Consider the following 22,549-nt stretch of genomic DNA (forward strand, 5'->3'; position numbering starts at 1 on the left):
CACACGCTTCAGCAACCCGGCCCGAGCACGCTTACGTCATCACAACGCCGCTTTATTTGGAAAAAAGCGCGCTCGCACAACACTATAGAGTTCACGATTCTCTTTTTATTGTATTTTTGGAGTCGTTTTGGGAGTGCAGAAACACGGTGCAAGCACAGATTTATCGATAATTTAACACAACGATTGTCTGCTAATCGCTTTGCCGCTATGACTGTTTAACGTGAGCGTCGCATCACTGATGTCATGTTTGAGTTCCAGCGAAATGAACCAATCAGACGAGGCACCAAGCGGGCCCGGGCACGGATAGCGCTCACACTAGAAGCGAACCGTGCCCGAGTCCACATGAATCGTGCCCTGGCCCACCTCTTCAAAGCGGGCCCGAGCACGGTTAACTGATCCGGGCCCGGGCACGGTTGGAGCGCTCACACTAGCCAAACGAACCGTGCTTCGGCAGGCAACCGTGCCCGGGCCCGGATCACAGAGCCTAGTGTGAGTACGCCCCCTTCAAAGTATTGGTAGAGCCGCATAGCCTACAGCGTGAATGCGACGTTGAGCAGAGCTCGACTGAATGGTTCTCTTGTTGGGCAAAACGTAGATATTGCAGGCTGCTGCTGACGAGCCTCGCTGGTATCTGTGACAGCTCTGAGCCACCAAGAATATGTCGGGTCTTCCAACCATTTCTGGCTAAGTTTGCATTTCCCCATCTCTCCGAACAGACGTTAACGTACATACAGCACGCATGAAATTATGATCCCGCCAGTCCAACAACTACCGGTGCTCGTTAAGCCCGAAATACTTGCGAGCAATATTTAAGTTCAACACACCGCTAACGGAATTATTCATCCCTAAATTTAGCTCCGCAAATTTAAGACAAAATAAGACTTTTCAAGGCCTTATTTGACAAAAATGAAATTTAATACCATTTAAGACTTTTTAAGGACCCGCGGCCACCCTGTGGACTGACCAATGTGATACAGACATGATTTTAACGTCTTTCTGACGTTGCATGTTTATCGAACGCCGTTTGGGTCAAAACGTCTAGAATGACGTCCGTGTTAACACGTCAAATTTGGACGTCTTAAGACGTACAAAAGTGCCGTGTTAAGACGTCACTTTTTGACGTCTTAAGACGTTTTAACGTCTTAACACGACGTTTAAAATTGGGTGCTACCACTTCATCAATTGCTGAGGGGAGAAATCCAAACACTGCCAAAAAGCCCCGCCCCCATTGTGAAAGCAGCAAATAGAGCAAAGAGGACACAGAACCCCTTCTCTTTAACCCCTTCAGACCCGAATTATGTTCCAGTAATGAAAAAAAATATACAAATGCAATTTTCTGTCTGTAATGAACTCCAAAACAAGACTCAGTAAAAAAAATTAAATATAATACTTTTATAGTAATTTTTTTATGTCCACTGCAGTGAATGGTGGGTCTTAACAGTTGTAAAGCAATGCTATACAATATGTATAATTTTATGGTTTGTTTGTTTTTCCCTTTTTGAACATAAACCTGATCAATAGACTAAAAATGCTATCCAAGTTTTGGGAACATCTCTTATTATGAAAAAGTAATATATATAACAAGGAGAAATTAGTTGAAATTATGGATGCATGTACGATTCCCAGTACATTCGTAAACCTCAGAACTCCCATTGCAATGTGCAAGCCTACAAGGGCTTCTATTTCATGCACTGATGCACTGCCATCTTCAGAAGTTTTCTGATGACTCTGCAATAGTTGGTTGTATCAGCAGGGGTGAAGAGGATGAGTACAGGACAACGGTGAAGGACTTTGTCACATGGTGTGAGCTGAACCATCTACAGCTCAATGTGATAAAGACAAAAGAACTAGTGGTGGATCTAAGGAGGAACAAGGCACCAGTGACCCCTGTGTCCATCAATGGGGTCAGTGTAGACACTGTTGAGGAATATAAATATCTAGGGGTCCACATCGATAATAAACTGGACTGGGCTAAGAACACTGACGCCCTTTACAAAAAGGGACAAAGTCGTCTCTACTTTTTGAGGCGCCTGAGGTCCTTTAACATCTGTCAGGTCATGCTAAAAGTCTTTTATGAGTCTGTGGTGGCGAGTGCTATCCTCTATGCCGTCACATGCTGGGGTAGCAGACTGAGGAGGGAGGACGCCAACAGATTCAATAAATTAATACGCAGGGCCGGTGATGTAGTGGGTGTGGAGCTGGACTCTTTGGATGCAGTCTCTGATAGAAGGACGCTGTCTAGACTGCATGCCATTATGGACAATGTCTCCCATCCACTACACAATCTAGTGATGAGACATAGGAGCACATTCACCGCTCGTCTCATCACACCAAAATGTACCACAGAGCGTCACAGGAGGTCATTCCTACCTGTGGCCATGAAGCTCTATAACTCCTCCCTCAATACATGACACAATACAGGACACTACTGTTTATTTTCAGTTTATTTTTATTTTATTGTTAATTTAATTTAATTTTATTACATATTATGTGCAATACCTACTTATTTTACATTTTATTTTAAATTCAATATTAGGATGTTTATTCTTTATTATTTTGTACATATTTTTATATTTTATAGAGGTGTTTTATTAAAATAATATGCAAATGGTTGCACTGTAACAAAAGCAATTTCCCCCTGGGATTAATAAAGTATTCTGATTCTGATTCTGATGCATGTTTGTAGCCCCTCACAGCAGTTTTTTCAGCATAGACATTTGTCATGGTGGTCATCAGCTCAAACATCTCTTGTGGAACGTATCATTTGAAGTAAGCATATGGAGTTAATGGTTCAGTGATGTTTGTGATAGGATCTTCCCAAGTAGACGCCACTGGACGTTTGTTCTTTGTCAGGCTAGCATAAGGATCACCTTCACAATATAAAACAATCTCTTCCTAATTTTCCTGCCCTGATCCTTCCTCATCATGTAGTATCTCAAGAACAACGTCTTGTCCTATCACTGGTACTTCCTCATCTCCTGGAATAAATAATAAAAGTAGCTATATGTTCATACATTGTTTTATGGACAACAATGGGAGTGTTGGAGTACCAGTATTTAACAGATAGCTACACTTATCTACTCTTGAGAGACATGCACTCTACATCTTCACCATCATTACTATCCAAACTTTCAATTTCTGATATATTTCTGCTGTCAAATAACTGAAATATTAATGAATTTTTTTAATGGTTCTGATATTCCAAAATTTGTTTTATTTCTTATTTACAGAATGCTTTTGAAGTTTATGTATTCAACTGTAGTTTATTTGTTCATTTGTAATAAACATCAAGTGACTGAGACCGCTTGCTTATTCTAAAACTTAGTGTAATGACATTAATTCAAAGTTGTATGTGTGTATGACCTCACTGTCTCAACCAATATTTTTACATTAGCTTCCTATAGCCATATACAAAGAATTAACATGACAATCATAGATTTAATATCAATTTGTTCTGTCTCACTACCCTGGTATCGTGAAATAACTTACACCATTAACAGTTTAGAACATATTTGGTAAAAGTTATACTTCATCAAGATGTGAGCTAGTAGCAGTTTAATCACAACCATGGGTATTGTCTTCTGTTTAGCAAGAATCGTTGGTTTCTTCAAGAAACAGGAGTGGGGATTTCCAAGAATGAAGTTTATTTGTATGTGCTTTTTATTCCAAAGTAATCTGACAGTCTACCAACACATAGGTTACATACAGAAAAAACCACACCCCTTGAGGTGTTAAAGAATTTACATACATACATTGTCGGGGGAGAATCCCATATGGCAGACTGTAAGACAGCCCCAGCCGGGTGGTTGTTACGTCAAGGGGCGTAAGATGTATTGTCATTGTATTGACAATACTTGTATTGACAATACAAGATGTATTGTCATTACATCTGAGCACAGGTACAGAGTGTGATGAAATTTTGTTCCTCCGGAACCATGGTGCAACACAAATCGACAGTACAACAGACAACAAAGTGCAGCAGGGTAACAAAACAATGTGCAAAATGTGCAGCATAGTGCAATCTCACAGCAAGACATTACAATAAATACAACAGGCCAGAGACAATTGAGACATGGTGTAAAGTGCTGGTGCAGTGCAATGTGGTATGAGATAAGTGATGTACTGTGTCATATGGAACATACATGAACACAGTGGTTCTGAGGTAGTTATTAGGTCCTGTGGGAGAGCAGCAAATATTTCTGGTGGGGGGTTTCAGTGCGTGTGTGGGGACAGATCAGTGTTGGTGTGTGTCAGTTCCGTGTATGGGAGTTGAGGAGCCTGATTGCCTGGTGAACGAAGCTATTACAGAGTCTGGAGGTGGAGGCTTGGATGCTCCTGTATATTTTGCCGGACGGCATCAGAGTGAAGAGACCGTGTGATGGGTGGGTTGGGTCTTCCACAATGCTGGTGGCTTTGCGGATGCAGCGTGTGGTATAGATGTCACTGATCGAGGGGAGAGAGACACCAATGATAGATGCAATCAAGATTAACACAATAGGTAAATAGAACAAAGAGAGGTCTCGCGGGAGATCAGTATAACTGGCATATGTATCATATTTAAGAGAGGAAGTTAAGTACCTGTTCAAAAATATCAGTTCCCAAACTGTCTCTTGCACTCCCCAAAGGATTTATGTTTTGCCTGAGGTGTCCCAATTGTTCTCCAGTAGGTATAAACTGATTAACAGGGACATCAATTGTTTGAGGCCAGTCAAAGGCAGGCACTCTAGCCCCGTGGCCCTCCGCTGCGGCCGCCCCTGCCCCGTGGCCCTCCGCTGCCCTCAATCCAACTGTTGCAAACGGGTTCCTGACCATCCCCTGGCACTGTCTGTTCATCTGCATCTGTTCATCTGCAAACACACCTTGAATGCCAGTGTGATGTTGCAAATGTTGTGACAGACAACCTTGCACAAAAATCTGATACGGTGACATGTGTTGAGCAGTTCTTAACTTGTGGTGGTTCCACTGACTAACAAACAACCTGAGATCACGGTTTATCCGAGGGAGATAAACAAAGTGAAGAGCCCAGATGTGTATTTCATTACTGGATTCCAATTTTCCTTCATTCTCCAGATATACAAACAACGAATGGTAGACGTTTGTAACATCTCTCCACACATCGCCTCACAGGCTCTCAATGCGCTGGTTATGAGTGCTCCTCCCTCGTAAAGCACTTCCCCTGCTTGAGCCTCGGAAGACATCCATAAAGAGACACATCACATTGTTTTCCCCTCCATGGTCACATCTGACCCTTGAAGGGACACCATACTGGCTGACCGCTCCAATGAACAAATCCATTACAGTGTCACTTCTGTTGTTCGACGCATGAAGGAACACCACAAGTCTGCTGTAACCATCAATACCTCCATAGATCACAATTCTCCACCTAAAAAATATGGAAAAAGATCAGGGAGTGACAGAAGAAGAAAAAACACATTAAATTAAAAGCTATTCACACAAATAGCTTGAATGTAGCTACAACGAGGACTACGCCTCTATGCTATGGTTGGGCTTTCATAGTGGTGGGGGGGGGGGGGGGGGGGATCACTGCTGCATTCAAATGAATTCACACTTAATATAATGTCATTATTAGTCCCCCAATATCCCCCACTTATAACTAACAGACATCTTTATATCCAACCAACTTGGGCAAGCATTGTATGTGCAAGAGGTAAACAGTAGTGTTTTTATTCTCCTGTTTTAACATATAACCAAAAATCTTAAATGATAGTTGGGATGATGATTATTTTTGTAATAGTATAAAGATTCCAATCCATTACACCAGACTCTTAAATAACAGTTATTATAAAGAGTACAGCAACCATCTTTTATAGCCTTGAATTGGAGGTTGGGTGACTGCTGACCCTACTTTTTTAATATTCCATTCTTGCAGTTTGACCTGATTAGGTCCCAAATGAGCCTCCACCTGTTACTATATGGATATAAGTGGTACGCAGTTCAGTAGTTGTTGCTTTTAAAGACTTGACACCTATTGAATTTATGATTCAACAGTTACATTTAGAGCTGTTCCCATCCATTTCTAATACCATCTTGTTCCATTAACCCTGTTCCCATCCATTTTCTAATGTCTTAGGCAAAAACTGCATTTTCTTTGCAACAGATGTACTCTTTGTTCCTTCCTAGACACACAGTCCTGACCTGAACTAATCTAGACACAGACTTTGGACATTTTCCCCATTTACATTTATATTGTTGTCATTCCCTAAGATTATACAAGATTGAACTTAACAATACCAACTTCATAATCAAAGAGTTAGCATTACATTGGCTATTGACACAGTTGGTGCAAATAAATCAACTTAAGTAAAACAGTTTCTATTGCTACTTACTTAATGAGTTTATGGTTTCCATCTATATGCCACAGTGAATTTGGTCCTGCCACTCTGTATGTTCTTCTGTGAAGCCTGTGGGACATAGTCCGGAGAGCAGCACCTTTAGGATTAGTCCTGATTACACTTTGACGAACACGTCGTCTCTGGACTAGGACGCCTTCACCAGCAAACCGAGCCCCAACAGCTTCAGGTCCTATTTCGTCATTGGCAGAGACAATCTCCAGCACACGGTTGTCAAGTGCTTCATCTGATAGAGCTGTGTAACGGTCCCGGAAAGATAGATTGTACTGTCTAGAAACACAAAGTGTATAAGAATGCGGATTAGTTTTACGATAAGGGAAAGACATATTTTAATACTGTGCTACAGTAGTAAAATACAGTCAATACAGTCAACTGCTTTACAGTGAACAAATCATAAATCAGATACTAAAACAAACAGAACTCATTCACATATTTTAAGTGCAATTCCAAAAATGTGGCTAGTAAATTAGAATTTTCAACTGCTGTGTTATATGAATACAAAAGGACTACACTAATACACGAATCATGTATGTTTTTTTCAAAACTGTGATTTTATGCAAATAATTTAAATCAATCCAAGCTGTACTATACCGTATCTTGAAGTAGTTACTCCACCCCCTTACTTGATATATAAATTTAATGTGTTTCCACTTAGAAATTCCTATTTAAATGTCCAAAATACACAAAAATTTGGATGGAGGGGGCCACCACTTTTAATCACAGATCATGCTCCATCATGCACTCTACTCCAGATAAGAGCTAATTAGCACAGGTTTCTGTTAGCTAATGGATCAGAGCTAAGCAGTGTTCTACTGCGAGCATATTAGCTTCCTTGTGATGCTGCATCAGTGTTAGTTCAAGACAGTGTCTTCACATATATCATGTGTTATTCTACATCCTACTGGGGTGCAATTAGATTTGCAGTTCCAAAATTTCGTGTTCATTATTCAATTTGTAGACAGAACAATTCACAAATGTTTCATAGAAGGGCTTAAAAAAAAGACCTATCAACACATACCTTAACCGTCATTTCACTGTGCTTCTTGATACACAGTTAAATTATAACATCTGCAACTGTTGTTGTGTTACTTGACACACTGATCTCCCCACGTGTCCTGCCCTTCGTGGTACAGTGAAACCAGGAAAAGCTATAGTCCAAGAGAAAGTAGCACAGAATTAATAAAAATAACAGAAAATGGAAAAAACAAATCAACTTCAGATTTGAAATAGAAAAACCAATGAGCCCAAGTAAAATGATTTGCTTTGGAATTTCATATGTTGGTTATACAGTTTATACAGAAATATTTTTGCAAACATTCAATTGCAGTTGTTACTGCTAAGGGTGTCACAATCAGTTAATAAGCTTAAATAACCTTTTCACATTCTATACATTTTAAACTACATTTTTATCTATGATAAACGTATTTATGAAATCAGCTGGAGAGCATTTGAACACAACACTGTTACAAAGCTAACTAGAACAATGCATTTCCTGAACGAAATACTATAGGGCTTGAAAAGGTGTGCCCGTTATTAAGTTAGTTACTGTTGACAATTCAACCCTAAGCTAAAATAAGGGTTGCAGATGTCTGCTTGGTGTATGTGTGTGTTAGTGTGTGGACTGGGTATGAGATATGTATGTGTGTGTGTGGTGTATATCTGTGTGTGCGTGTGTGTTTGTGGAGTGGGAATGAAAGGTGTGTGTCTTTGTAGTGTTTATGTGTATGTGGAGTGGGTATGAGAGACCGGTCTTTATGTGTGTATGTGGAGTGGGTATGAGAGATGTATGTATGTGTGTGTGGTGTATATGTGTGTATGTGTAGTGGGTATGAGAGATGTATGTGTGTGTGTGTGGTGTGTATGTGCAGTGGGTATGAGAGATGTATGTATGTATGGTGTATATGTGTAGTGGGTATGAGAGATGTATGCATGTGTGTGTCTGTGTGGTGTATATGGAGTGGCTATGAGAGAGAGATGTAGTGTAATATTATTGGGTTACTGTTTCTTTAAGTTGTGTGTGTGTGAGAAAGAGTGCGCGAGGAGCGAGAATGAGAGAGGAAATTTACTTCTGTTGAGTGAATTCGCTTGTATTAATGTTAAAATAAAAGAGAAGAGTTGTCAACAGTGTGTGCGAGAGATGTGCGTGTGTGGGGGGAGGGGGAGAGACATTCCTCGCACTAACTAATCTCTGTTACTGTGAGTGGAGAAGGCTTGTTTAATGTGATTTGCACACTCCTAACAAACGGTCGTAGTTCGGGACATATTTAACTTATCACTTAACCGAAGAGATTGTATGAGAGAGGACCCCTTGGTGATGATTTTGGTGTAATTGTTTGACCCCAAAATGACAATTCGGATTTTGAGAAATTAACATGGGAGCTAATGGAGCAGTTTTCTGTGCCTAGTGCCAAACAAATGCTCATAACTCTAAAACGAATCGATCAAATGATTAGATATCCCGGCATGCCAGAAAGGACAAGTTTCTCTCCCATTTAAAATTTAAATGGAGCTTCTAGGTGAAGGTGTAAGGATTTTACAGCAGTTTATCCAGGAGAGTTTTGATAATTTTTCATGCCTGCACACCCTGTAATTTGAAACCTCCATTCATTTCAATGGGGGGCTTAAACATTTTAAAACTTAAATTCATTCAAATCTATACATCCTATCGACTCAAAAATTACATAGCGGCTGTTTTATTTGACAAGCAAACTTACCATGTTGTTGTTGATTGCTAGCTTCCTGAATTAATTCACTGATGAGTCCAAGCATTATCAGCCACTTCGGCTTCAACCAGTCGGCCACTGGCCCAGCGAATGCTCGAGGCCATAGTCTCCAATCAGTTTCAGTCACATAAAACGTGATATAAATTCACTGTCGTAACATGACCCGTGTTCTCTACTTTCTACTACAAATATGTTGATGAACTCGGTTCAGAATGAAATACAATTCACTTTAAAATATCACGAAGCCACAACTACATTTATGTGAAGAAACCAGAGTATATCAAATAACTTTTGTACACTGTACTAATTGATAGCATACCTAGTTATAACAGGTTGTACATTATCAAGTTGCTGATCATCCGACGATAAAACTCGTGTACATTCTAAAAATGTTCTACGGCAGTCGTTCAAAAAATTCCTGGAAGCCATCGCGTTCTCTACTCGACCAAATTACCTACGCAAATAAACCCACATGGACTATTCCAAACACACCTTCACCGCCTCATCTAAGTCACGTGATAGATACGTAGCCCCAGAACCAGCCCACGTAAGGCCCATGTGACCACAACGTAAAGCCCATGTAACCACAACGTAGAGGCCATGTCACCGCAACGTAGAGCCCATGTGACTAAAACGTAAGCCCTACGTCAACAAGGGGTGGGTATATTGGCGGCCACCAATAGTATGGAAGTCTAAACATCTAAACGTCTTAAGACGTCCAAAAGTTACGTGTTAACACGGCACATTTTGTCGTGTTAAGACGTTTAAAACGTCTTAAGACGTCAAAAAGTGACGTCTTAACACGGCATTTTTGTACGTCTTAAGACGTCCAAATTTGACGTGTTAACACGGACGTCATTCTAGACGTTTTGAGCCAAATGGCGTTCCATACATGTTTGATGGGTACGTACGTCTGCTATGTCCTCGCTATAGTGTGACGTGTGCAGGTGTGATGGATCACGTACAAACCAATAGGGTGTTGGAATATTATGTGTTTATACTTCTCATCCAACCACAATCAAATTCACTATATCTGGATGGCGCGATTAGGATAGGGTTGACATGCCGGAATGAAAACAAGTCGAAATGAAATGTAAGGAGTAGAAAGTACAGATAATGGTGTAAAAATGTAAGGAGTAGAAGTAAAAAGTCAGCTGAAAAATAATTACTAGTATAAATAACCAAAATTTCTACTTAAGTAAGGTAACGAAGTATTTGTACTTCGTTACTTGACACCTCTGAATATCTTTAATTGGTGGTCTTGTCACTCTTATTTGATGTTAACATATTTTAGGAAAATGTTTCAGTCTATAACATACAGGTGGCCAACTGAGTTCCTGGTGTTTAGCTGTGTTGTGTAATATAATAACCCCACTAATGTTATCAATTTAAGAATGCTATTATTGTATGTCAATGATAGGCTTGTTCTTCACATTACATCCAGCCATAAACTGGCAATGAACTTGAGTGAATGAGCATTTAAAAGCAAGGAGACAAATATGACAATACTTCATAGTGCAAAATGTTACCTACCAGAGTTGGCATATCCAAGAATCGTGGGTATTCCTGGAACAGTTCAGACGGGGTGGGGGAATGTTTGGCTATCCACGATCTGCGCCAGGTGAATGTTTTCTGCATTGCTGCTTTGACTGATGAAATGTTGTCTGCAGATGGCCGGAGCCTTTTCAGCAGGTTGATCCACTCAGTTGTCCCGCTTCCATCCTCATCCTGGTCTGAATTAGGTCCGTCTTCACTGCGTCGCTTGTGTGCTTTATAACGTCGCTGACCGTCCTCTAGCTTTCGGCGAATATTGCGAAGTCTCATTTCCAAAAACCCAGAATGAGATGTTGGATCATAAAAATGCTCCTGGCAAAAACACAAGGATATTAACTGAGAAATATTTAAGATGATAAATGAGTATTTGCTGCTACTGACACTACTATAGGTAGACTTAAAGCTACTTTCTTTAAGCATTTAAAATAGTTATTCAATATAATTAAGTAAATATTTAAGAAACTGAAACTTGAAGACCAATTTTACTAGTAACTGAATTAAAGCAGAAACATGTAATTAGATAAGACAACCACAAAGGAAGCCAGCTGCATGTGCAAGAGTACGTTCCACATAAAAGGCAAAATGCAAATTTAAGCAAGGGTTTGTCAAGTTATTTGATCCTTTGCTTAACCTTATATAGAAAAATATGAACGTCAACTCTGCACATCTTACAACTGAGAACCAAAGCATATACTTACAAATCATTGCCCCTTTCCATCTACTTGGACCCTCATAGATGGAAGGACAGCAATGATCCTCTTTGATAGAGCTACTTTTTCAGTAGTTGATGGATAACTAAAGACAAAAATTAGAACATAGGAAATTAGATTTAGATTAGATGTGATGGATGTCTCAAGCCATATCTTATTATAGCATTCAAAACTAACCAAGCTGCAACTTATTTATTTACTTACAAGCCATGCTTCTCCACCCAGGTCAGAGATGCATAATTTAATGAGCTTTAGCCTTGATTTTTCTGTCACGATGCCTTTTGTCTTAATTTCATCAAGTGTCTCTGGTGCTTTCCTTTCCAAGAGAGACTTCAGTTCTTCATGTTCATGATTCTTGGGTAAGCTGCAAATGTAAAGGGTTTATTCTTTAGGAGGATAACCACCTCAAATACATCAGGCTTTGTGCAAATTCCAAAACTACAGCCACACAAAAAGTCCACAAAATGTAAACATGAGTACATGAGCTTGACAGATTGCAACAGCCATAGGCTGAGGCGAGGCTGACTCTTTGCATGATAAAAACACCTGGAATCTATCTAAGTTACTGATGAATATATTCTTATCTACATCAACAAATTCCTGAAAATGTGTGTTAACTTTCAGTAATCGTTTTACAACATATCCAGCTTGTTCTGCTGTTGTTTTCTCTATGAGATTCTCTGTGCTGTAAACATCATAGATCAGAGGTCCTCAACTGGCGGACCGCAGTCCGAAAGGGGGCGTCGCCCCCTCAGGCGAGGTGTCTCGCCCCCTCAATGTAAATAATAAGACCCATTTATTTACGCAATAATACACGAGAGGGAGTGTATTATTTCTATTATACCACAGTTCAATTATCGCTGTTTATTGAAAGATTTTGAGTTAAAGAGGACGACAAATTTGACCTGTTTGGTTAAAAATACTCCGCCAGTTAAAATAGTTCCATTCAATGGCTCGCTGCTAAACTCTGTCACGTAGGGCAACGCCCCCTCTCGTAGCTGTCACTCTGGGTTCCCTCATGTCCGTGTTCCCTGTCTGTTCTTCCCGCCCAGCTCGTTTGTCTTCGTGATTCCTCGTTTGTTGCCACGCCCCTGTATTATCATTCACACCTGTCCCTTGTTTCAGTCCCATGTATATAAGCCCCTGAGTCTCCCTTGTCCCTGGTCGGTTGTTTTGGATGTTGGTTTTTCGTACCAGTTTGGATTGTCTTTCGCCTGTGGTTCGTGTTCTCTGTGTTTCCCTGCCTTGCTCGTGTTTGCCTTGTTTTCGTTATGCCCGTGTATCTGTGTTATTCGGACTGCCCCCCCCCCCCTTATGACCCCTGACTGCTTTAGTGATGACGATTATGGAATGCCCTGCAATAAATCTCGCTCTTCTCAGCGATTGTGTCCGTCTCCTCGCTCCGTGGCGCGAGCCACGTCGTTACACTTACACAACACTGGAACAGCCTTACCCAATAAATATTACCCAGCAAACATGCGACGTCTGATCCTTCCCTCAAGGAATGAAAATGTTCCCCACGGGCGGCCTAATGTAATGTACACAGTTCCAGAACTGTATGGCTCTGAGCTGTATACTTATGTCATGTGCCAGAACAGGAAATCATCAACTGTGAGACAGACTGTTTACATCGCAGTGACATTGCTTGTGATGAGGATGTTTACAGTCTGTGTACCTACATAATGGCAGAGTACAATTTAACTGTTCCTGAAGATCTCTACATGGGTATTAATTTATACCTTACACTCAAGGAAAAAATTGGCATAATTTTAAATCTCTGAAAAATTACAAACTACAAAAGTAGTACAACCCGACTTTATTCATGTATTTTTTGCTTCTGTAACATCTTGTAGACATCTTGTATAACAAGGAAAATATTTTTTTTGTTATAATTGTCACATTATCCTCACAGGTTTACAAAACTAACATAAAATACAAAAATCTAAGATAGCTTAGATTTAGGGAAGATTGAAGTATAAATGAGAGCAAATAAAAAAGTTACAATAAAGATGTTCAGCAACATTTAAGCTTGTACACCTGAGAAAACAAAAACAACAGATATACAAATTGTATATTGCTGTCACACTTATCCAGAGCAGCTTGCAATCTTCATTTGTGACATCTAGAGAAAAGTCTGGAAAGACCAAGAAAACTTCTAATCTACCAACAAAAAAAACTAATTTTATATGATTAGAAAGTTAGAATATTATTTTCTCTCCTCTTATCAGTTATAACATCAAAACCTTGTATCTACACTTATTTTCCATTTTCCATTCATTTTTAGACGTCTACATGACCACCACAGAGCAGGTGGATCATACTCTCACTTCAGTGACACTTGACGTGTATGTTGTGGTGTACTGTGCACAGCTTAGCTGTGTTTGATTCACTCATACCAGTGCAACACATACTAATACAGCACCACCATGTCACTGGTCACTGTGTTTGATTCACTCATACCAGTGCAACACATACTAATACAGCACCACCATGTCACTGGTCACTGTGTTTGATTCACTCATACCAGTGCAACACATACTAATACAGCACCACCATGTCACTGGTCACTGAAGCTGAAAATGATCCACCTGCTTTGTGGAGGTCCTGGTCATTGAAGAACATCTAGCTGTAGAACTAAGAAGTGCATATTTATGATAAGTGAAGCTAAAAAATTTTTTTGAAATAAATTAACAATGGATGTCGATACAGGGGAGGTTTCATTGCTGATGGCTGATGGCTCAAAAACAAAAACACTTCAAACAACAGGAGATGTGATATTTGGCTATAGCAGTTGTACTATTGCTCATGAACTTAATTGTTCTTTGTTCTCTGCATGTACAGAGAGACAGATTACACAAATATTTAGATCAAGTTAAGTTACTTACGTTCTAACATTCTGCTTGCATTAACTTGCAGTGTGATGTAACTAGAGCTGGCATCTAACCCTATTTAAAAATGAAAGGCCAAAGGGAATAAACTAGTGGTGGGCCGTTAACGGCGTTAACGGCGGTCGTTAATTTGATAATCTTATCGGGCGATATAAAAATTATCGCCGTTAATCTATTCTTAAAGTTGGGTTGGGAACTGGGTCAAAATGGGTAAGCAAACTATGATGACTTTCAACTTGATAGTTTAGCTCGGCTGTATTCCTAACCAAATTGCACAGTAGGGGCGAGAACGAGTTTTCAAACCTGTGAATTACAAATCGTACGTGTTTACATGGATGCAGCCACGAAGTCGCCAGGTTTGCTTAATGGAAAATTCATTTTTAGGAACGTAAAGTGTTACCGGAGCGGAGCTCGGAGCGGTCGTTTTCTGCATGGTCATAGCGCTAGACTCGTCGCTATTTAAATATTTCTTTTTATTAACCGTTAAAACTGCAGAGGACCAAAACCGGCTTTTGAAAAAGTCCCCCCCAAATTACGTCCATGAGGTTAAATGTACTAAATGTTGGCTTACATTTCAAATATCATGTTTAGCTGAATAAACATGTTATCAACCCCTTTTAATGTACAGTATGTAGGCTTACAAATTCATGTTTAACTGAATAAACCGTTGAACACAAGTAGCCTACATTTTATTGAGCATGTTTTTCTTCTAATATCAAAGGAGAACAGCTTTCTCAAGCAGTCATTGATGCATTTTGGAAACAGGAGATGAGCCCCTGGTCTAATGCACCCTCTGTATTAAGAAACCCTATCTCAAAAACTCACTTTTAGTCATTACTTGGGTAGCACGCATATGAGCCATTTTAATATAGATTAATCTAGATTAATTTCAAGATTTCAGTGAGATTAATCTAGATTAAAAAAATTAATCTATGCCCACCCCTAGAATAAACACAAGAATAAAAAAACATTTTTAACTTGAAAACAATTGAACTATTATTATTATTATTACAATTTGATTAACAGACATTCATTTTAAGCAATCCAACAGAAAAAACGTGAACAGTGACAAGTAGCCATTTATTGACCCTGTCTCCTTATTGATTACTTTGATTTAATCAAACATTTATTGCAAGCCTGAATTAATTTGTAAATGTTTAGTATTTGAAAAAAGCATAGTATAAATGCACTTTGTATGAGTAGTTGGGAGAGAGAGAAAACTGTGTGTACTTACACCTGAACATTCTTCAAAACCTGCAGTGTGAGGTAAACAGTAAGGGGCCCTAACACCTACATATAATAAAAGTAAACAAAATAAGTGTTTTGACATGGTTTTTTTTAACTAGCATATTCTAGTAAATTTAGAAGTGTTTTTTTTTAAGTTATATTTTAAATTATTGTATTATTTATTTTCATGAAATAAAATAATACAATAAATAAATGGGATTTCACAATATCTCAGTTTAGCAAGGTACTTTAAGCCCAAAGATGAACCTGTCCAATAGGAAAAGACTAGCTAGACATCCAGGTGTCTGTGTTGTGTGACTAATTTAACAGTGCTACTGTATATGAAAAACTCCTGTGGTGTCCTGTTTACAACCAAACCAAAATGCTGATATTAAGGAGATGATATTAAAAAGGCTTTTATTTATAATATATATTTAGATATCAATGCCTATTAAAATTATGCGCTAACCATAGATGTTATCTTGTCTTTAAACTCAGAATATTTATTGTTGGCTTCCATGTCGACTTGTATTCATATCAGTACACAACTTTTATAAGCTAGTTACATTAATTTGAACAACACCATGTAAACAAAGCAATGACTGATAAGGCCCACTCGGTAGATACTGAAGTAGCTAGATACTGAAGCACAGCGTTACCTTTTCACTGATGAAGTTCTGGACTGTCGCTTCTTCAATGTGACGACTTCGAATGAACTCGATGAAGCTGTTAAACGAGTCGTAATCCATCTCGATTGCTTATAGCCATATGGACAACAAATTAATAAAATGTTAGCTAACTTTATATCAGTGGGGAACCGTCAGGGCCCTCTACGCCCTCTCAGAGGGCCTAAAATATTCTTAAAACATTATATATATAATTATCCAATTTTATTTTATCTACTTACAGTTTGACATTCGACATCTAAACAATTACAAAAATATAAGCAAATAAAATATTCAACCGTGTCTATTCAATCTGTGTTGGAAGGTGAGGGGTTAAGTGGAAGCGCCTGTGTCTCCCCCTATCAGGACTGTGATGCCCGCTGTTCGTTTACAGAGGGCCTGGCAGTTATAATTCAACGCAATACCAGTTTCAAATGACAGTAAAATTGACCAATCATATCTTCCCTCTTAGTGGGCGGGCTTAACTGTATGATAATTTCCGCCCGCTGTGGCGACGCTAGCTGTCGTTACCCTACCGCCGCTAGCTAGTTTCGATTCGGCCCTTTGACGTCCTCATTTACATATTCCGCTTGCGAGAACCACGGAGCTGTGAAACCTTATTTTGTTTGGAAACTTATTTTGCTTAACAAGTTATCTAGTACAAATGTTATTTGAACGCACTACATGCGTTTCTAAAGCTATACTGTCGGTTTTTTCTTTATTCTTTAGTGCAGTTTATTAGGAGAGGAAAAAAAATCGGGGGGGGGGGGGGTGTAGCGGGCCCAGGTTTAATGGTCACGGTTCGCTACTGCTTATATATATATATATATATATATATATATATATATATATATATATATATATATATATATATATATATATAGTCAGCTAGCAAGCAACCACTGGAGTGTACTTTGGAGGTTAACTTACTACCGACGGAGCCATGATAGTAAATGAGAGTTTGTGCAGAGTTCTCGCTACATGAGTCTGACTACCGATAGCATACACACATAAAGCATTATTACTTCATTATGGTAACAACATACCAGTGTCTGTACGAGAGCTGTAGAAGAGACGACCCTGTTAAAACTGTTTGTCCTAGACTACTGTGTTATTCCATATTTGAGGGAACAAATTATTAAATTGAGGGAACGGTTTGTTAAATTGAGGGAATGAAATTATAAATTGAGGGAACGATTTGTTAAATTGAGCCAACGATTTATTAAATTGAGGGAATGAATTGTTAAATTGAGGGAACAATTTAGCTTTCAAAATATATTTTTTCTACCTAGATCCTTTAGGGCCCCCATACTCAAATAACGGCCCGCGGGCCGGCTATCTATTTCTGGCCCGCGAGCTGTTTTGAAAAGTGTTTTTTTTTTAGGAATCTTTTTTTTCAATTGCGCTATCCGCTCTTATTTTGAAATCGCGCACCGTGATCTCAAGACGATGCGGGGGATTGCCTTTATGGCAACAACAAACAGGTAGCAGACGCCCAAATGCGTTGCCCCCCCCCCCGTCAACAGTTTACGTTCGCTACCCCCCCCCCCCCCCCCCCCCCCCCCCCGTAACCGGCCCCTGTGGCCCGTCATCATTTCTATTTGAGTACCCCTGCTTTAGGGGCTCCGTAGTTAACTTAGGAACATAGTTTGAATTTAACTTACCTTTAACTATAAAGTGATATAAAGTTAAAGATAGGAGATATACTCCTTTAACTCGCCATAAAATCTAAAATCCTTCATTTTTTCACAATGACACACCCCGTTCACTACTTCGCATCCAGTAGTGTCGTAAAGTGTTAACGCATGCGCAAAATATCTGCCCGTGTTGTAAAGTGTTAACGCATACGCAAAATATCTGCCAGATACGTCCCTGGGCCAATCGCAACGCGCATGCGCACATTTTCTAGCGCATGCTCGGTACGGATCGGGCAGGGTGTACGGATCGGGTAGTCACAAGGTGCATGACCTCGAGAATCGACAGCGCGCGAGACCCTCGCACACGAGCGGAGCCACTGCGATTACGTCATTTTCGCCGCGACTCTCGCGACGCGTCGCACTGCAGTGACTTCGTGGGCTACCATTGCATTGTGGGGAACGTAGTGCGTGCAAAACACCATCGGGCGGCTGTGGCCTGCAGGCCGGTTCTAATAGTAATTAAATATCATCCAGGGGGCCATAGATAATCAATTTGCGGGCCGGATCTGGCTCGCGGGCTTTGACTTTGACATATGTGGTTTAAACCATGAGCCGCGGGGGAAAGAGCACAGTCAGTTAAAGAGGGTTTCGCGCGCTGTCGATTCGCGAGGTCGTGCACCTCTCGAATTTTGTAACTTTGCGCGCACCGTGCCTCAGCGCGATGAGAACAGTCACGTTTGCCGAGTTCATACACCTTTACAAGTTGGAATTAAAGCACTTGTATGTCACTTTCAAGGTCCATTTCAATATTTCTCAGCACGTTAAACTTAATTAAGTTAAATATTTATACATATACTCAAAATGATTCGCATTTTAAATCACACTTTCAAAACGCCCAATCTTAATGTCTTCACTCTCATGTTTCGTCCTGGAATTACAAGAGGCTCGTATTTGTTAACGTAATACAGGAGAACTGTTCAGTCAGACGGATATTTGTTGTGAAACGAAGTAGTTACAATTTCAAGCATTTTCAAGTACTTTAGCCTAAATTCCAGCACTTTTCAAATCTGAAAAGCAACATTAAAATTTGTCAGGTAAATGTTCATTCTCCTGTTTTTTTATTACCACATATCGTTTCGGACAACACTGCGCGGCAAGTATTTAACACTAGAAGTCCCTGAAATTTCAACCACCCCCCTGAAGTCCCAAAAGAGGGTCCAAAGAACCTTAGTCCAAACTGACACCTCTGGTGGCTCCAATTAACATCCATTCATTTGCAAAAGTGCCCATTGCCTGAGGAATCAGCAGGGGGGAGAAGAGCTGAACTTGCCTCCAGTGTTATGTAAATGAGGCGTGTGTCAGGTATGGGTGGTTGCTGCTGAAAGCTTGCACCTCCTTGGCTGCCATATGAGACTGTGCAAGATCTCTTGCAAGAAGTCTCCTCATCTACAGAACCATATGTTTGAGATTTGATTTGTGAAAGGTTGAAATAATGTGAAATTGACACAAACATAATATTTGAATTATAATGGCATATAAGTGGCATATTGATTAGTCAAAATGGCTCTGATATTTTTAACCTTATTTTAAGTAGTTTTGTCTTTTGAAAAACTGCTAATAGGTAAAAATGTTTTTACATAAATGTATACAAAAAACCCTCAGCTACTTGAAATAGAATAATATTATTGAGCAATTTTAACTTCAAGATCAAGATTTCGCATGTGTGTCTCTTCCAAATACAGCCATAACCAGCAAACAAAAATAGGAAATTTAGGAAAGCTTACCAAAAGAGATATCACTACTACAGATTTTCACTACTCTCTGAAAACTAACAATGTGTTGTGTGTGACGTTTGTGACCCTAGGCTTGAAAATTGCTTCATATGGGCTTTTCAAACTTTTTTTTGGCCCACCTCCACCCTTTCACCTTTGGAGGACAACTTTGTTTTCATGTAAGGATCAAAAGAAAACAATTCTGTATAATACAGTACAATAGTGATAAAAACAATTGGGGTTAGGTGAACCATACAGGACAGGAGAGAAAAGAGGGGGAGAGAAACTAAAAAGGGAAAAGACAGAAGAGCAGAAAAAACAGCTCAAATGATTCACCAACTGCTGCTACTAAATGAAGAGCAGAAAGTAAGACATACAGCACAAATGATTGATGTATGTGTGTGTGAGTGTGTGTGTTTATGTAAGTGCAACATAGGATAAATGTACAGAATGTACTTATTAGCAAGGCCCCAGAGGCCAGAGGCAGGCAGAGAAAGACCAGGGAACCCCACCCGCCCACGGCACCTCCAGGATCATGTCCAAAGCCTGCTGTGTACTGGAAACCTTTGCTATCCTTGCTTCTCAGTCAACAGAGTAAGTGAAATGTGTGGTGACATGAATTTTCATCCACATGTAGGTGGCTACAGTCATCTTTCTCTTTATTATAAAACTGACAGACATTATTTGAACTATAATTCCAAAACATCTCAAGTCTGCCTCCTTTGTACTAATTTTGGATTTTTTTCTCACTGCAAAAGGTGACATGATTATTGGTCAAAATAGCTAAAGTTCAGATTTCTCTGAAAGGGTCTTTTCTTCTCCGTCTGAGTCAATGGATCAACATAGCTCACACTATCACCCATCCCCCCGTCTACCTAGAAGTGGCTGCATGACAAAGGATGGCCTCATGGCCTCATGATCCAAAATACCTCAGCACTGGCTTTTGGCAGGCTCAGGTAGAAATGTAGTAATGTTAGTAATGTTTTTCTTCTAAAAAAGATAAGTGGGTTCAAAATAACAATTTTGAAAAAAATTACCAAATTAATTGTGTTGATCCACCTCAAAAAAGGTCATGCAAAAGTCTGTAAGCTGGTCCTGAGTGTGTCTGCCCACCTCTGAGAAAAGATATGAGATGTAGTAAATATGTAACAGATTAATCAAAGGCCAAACTAAACAGATGAGTCTTTAATCGAGTTTTAAACATTGAGACTGTGTCTGAGTCCCGAATAGAGGCAGGAAGATTATTCCACAATTGTGGAGCTTTAAAAGAAAAGGCTCTTCCACCTGCTGTGATCTTTTTGATCCTAGGAACAGTTAATAACCCTGCGTCCTGCGAGCAAAGTGAACGCGCTGGGCAGTGGCGGACTTAGCAATTTGGGGGCTCAACGCGAATTTAGCTAGGGGGCCCATCAACATTAATATCCGAGAAATAAGTTAAGCCAGGTTCACACTACACGATTTTAGGCTGGTTTTTCAGTCACCGACTGTTTTTTGTAGATCGCCGACAGAAACTGTGGTCGGAGGCAAATCGGCGATCACTCGATGCTCGCTCAGTCGTGTAGTGTGAACTGCTGAAAGACGCTCGACGAGCCGTCGCCGACTCAACGCGGACGACCGGCCGATATCTAGCATGTTTAATATCTAACATGTTTAATATCTAGCCCAGTCGCCGACTGAGTCAACAGCAGCGTCTAGCTACAGCCAATGGGAACGCGGAGAGAGAACCGCGGCACCGCTGAAGATATCTCTGAAGAATGTAAAAAACTTTCAAGAATGCTTTCAAAACAGTAACCCAGCAAACACACAAAATCCTCACCTTTCTTACAACTTTACTACAACACTGTGTTTAAGTTATTGTGACAGCACTGGAGTAATAGTGCAATTGATTATATCTATGTTCACTGCAACAGAGAGATGAAATAATTCTGGCAATTTGGGACTATGGAGTGTTTAAACGGTAATATCAATAATAATAATAACGAAAATGTGGAGTACATGTACATTTTTTTCTTCTATGTGGTGTTCTGGTTCTCGCGAGAGTTTTGTTTTCGTGTTCTCGTGTTTTTGGACGGCAGCCAGATGAGTCGGCAATTCCCCAGTCGTTTAATTTGTGAGCCCGCGTCGCCGATCAGTCATGTAGTGTGAAAGCCACAACAACTGAAAGACTCGCGATTACAGCACAACCAGTCGTGTAGTGCGAACGGCACAAAAACCTGACGACTGAAAAGTTGTGTAGTGTGAACCTGGCTTTAGCTAGACAAGGGGGCCCTACAGTGGGAGGGGCCCAAGGCAATTACCTAGCAACGCCTCTATGCTGGGTTATATTGTTCAATAAGTTCACTAAGATAGTCTGGAGCTAAGCCATGCAGCGTTTTATATGTTAATAAAAGTATTTTATAGTCAATACGGAATCTAATTGGCAGCCAGTATAATGACGATAGTACGGGACTGATGTGATCAAACTTTTTAGCTTTTGTTAAAACTCGTGCTGCTGCGTTCTGAACCAGCTGGAGTTTGTTTATCGATTTACCAGAACATCCAGCTAGGAGACTGTTGCAATAATCTAAACGAGAGGCTATGAATGCATGGATTAGTATTTCTGCATCACTAGTATTTAATATGTTTCTAATTTTGGCAATGTTGCGCAAGTGAAAGAACGCTACCCTAGTTATCTGGGTCTATTGTAACGCCCAAGTTCTTTACCTCTGCGCTGGGGGTTATAGTAAAAGAATGTAGATTCAATGCTACATTATGTATCTTGTCTCTCGCAGCCCTAGACCCAACTATTATTAATTCTGTTTTATCGGGATTTAGTGCTAGAAAGTTACACGCCATCCAATGTTTTATCTCTTCTACACATTTCTCAATTTTACTGTTTGCGCCTAAATCATCAGGTTTTGCCGATAAATATAGCTGAGTGTCATCTGCGTAGGAATGGAAACTGATGTTGTGCTTATGCATAATCTCGCCTAAGGGTAACATGTACAGTGTGAATAGAAGTG

At 39.9% G+C, this 22,549-nt stretch overlaps 2 long non-coding RNA genes across 3 annotated transcripts; both read right to left on the reverse strand.

The window, feature by feature from the left end:
- Window positions 1-3,788: 3,788 nt before the first annotated feature.
- Window positions 3,789-9,837, reverse strand: LOC143500285 (uncharacterized). Of its 2 annotated transcripts, XR_013126734.1 has the most exons (6): window positions 9,414-9,837; window positions 9,086-9,201; window positions 7,390-7,519; window positions 6,348-6,641; window positions 4,579-5,383; window positions 3,789-4,443 (listed from the first exon to the last, which is right to left on the reverse strand). It is a non-coding gene; the product is annotated as an uncharacterized LOC143500285 (long non-coding RNA). The 2 variants fall into 2 exon arrangements; XR_013126733.1 differs by having other exon boundaries at window positions 9,086-9,837.
- A 636-nt stretch (window positions 9,838-10,473) lies between these two features.
- Window positions 10,474-11,688, reverse strand: LOC143500261 (uncharacterized). Its single transcript, XR_013126731.1, has 3 exons — window positions 11,563-11,688; window positions 11,347-11,443; window positions 10,474-10,960 (listed from the first exon to the last, which is right to left on the reverse strand). It is a non-coding gene; the product is annotated as an uncharacterized LOC143500261 (long non-coding RNA).
- Window positions 11,689-22,549: the final 10,861 nt, after the last annotated feature.

The sequence above is a fragment of the Brachyhypopomus gauderio genome, unplaced genomic scaffold, assembly GCF_052324685.1.
Source record: "Brachyhypopomus gauderio isolate BG-103 unplaced genomic scaffold, BGAUD_0.2 sc139, whole genome shotgun sequence".
In the NCBI taxonomy this organism is placed as follows: Eukaryota; Metazoa; Chordata; class Actinopteri; order Gymnotiformes; family Hypopomidae; genus Brachyhypopomus; species Brachyhypopomus gauderio.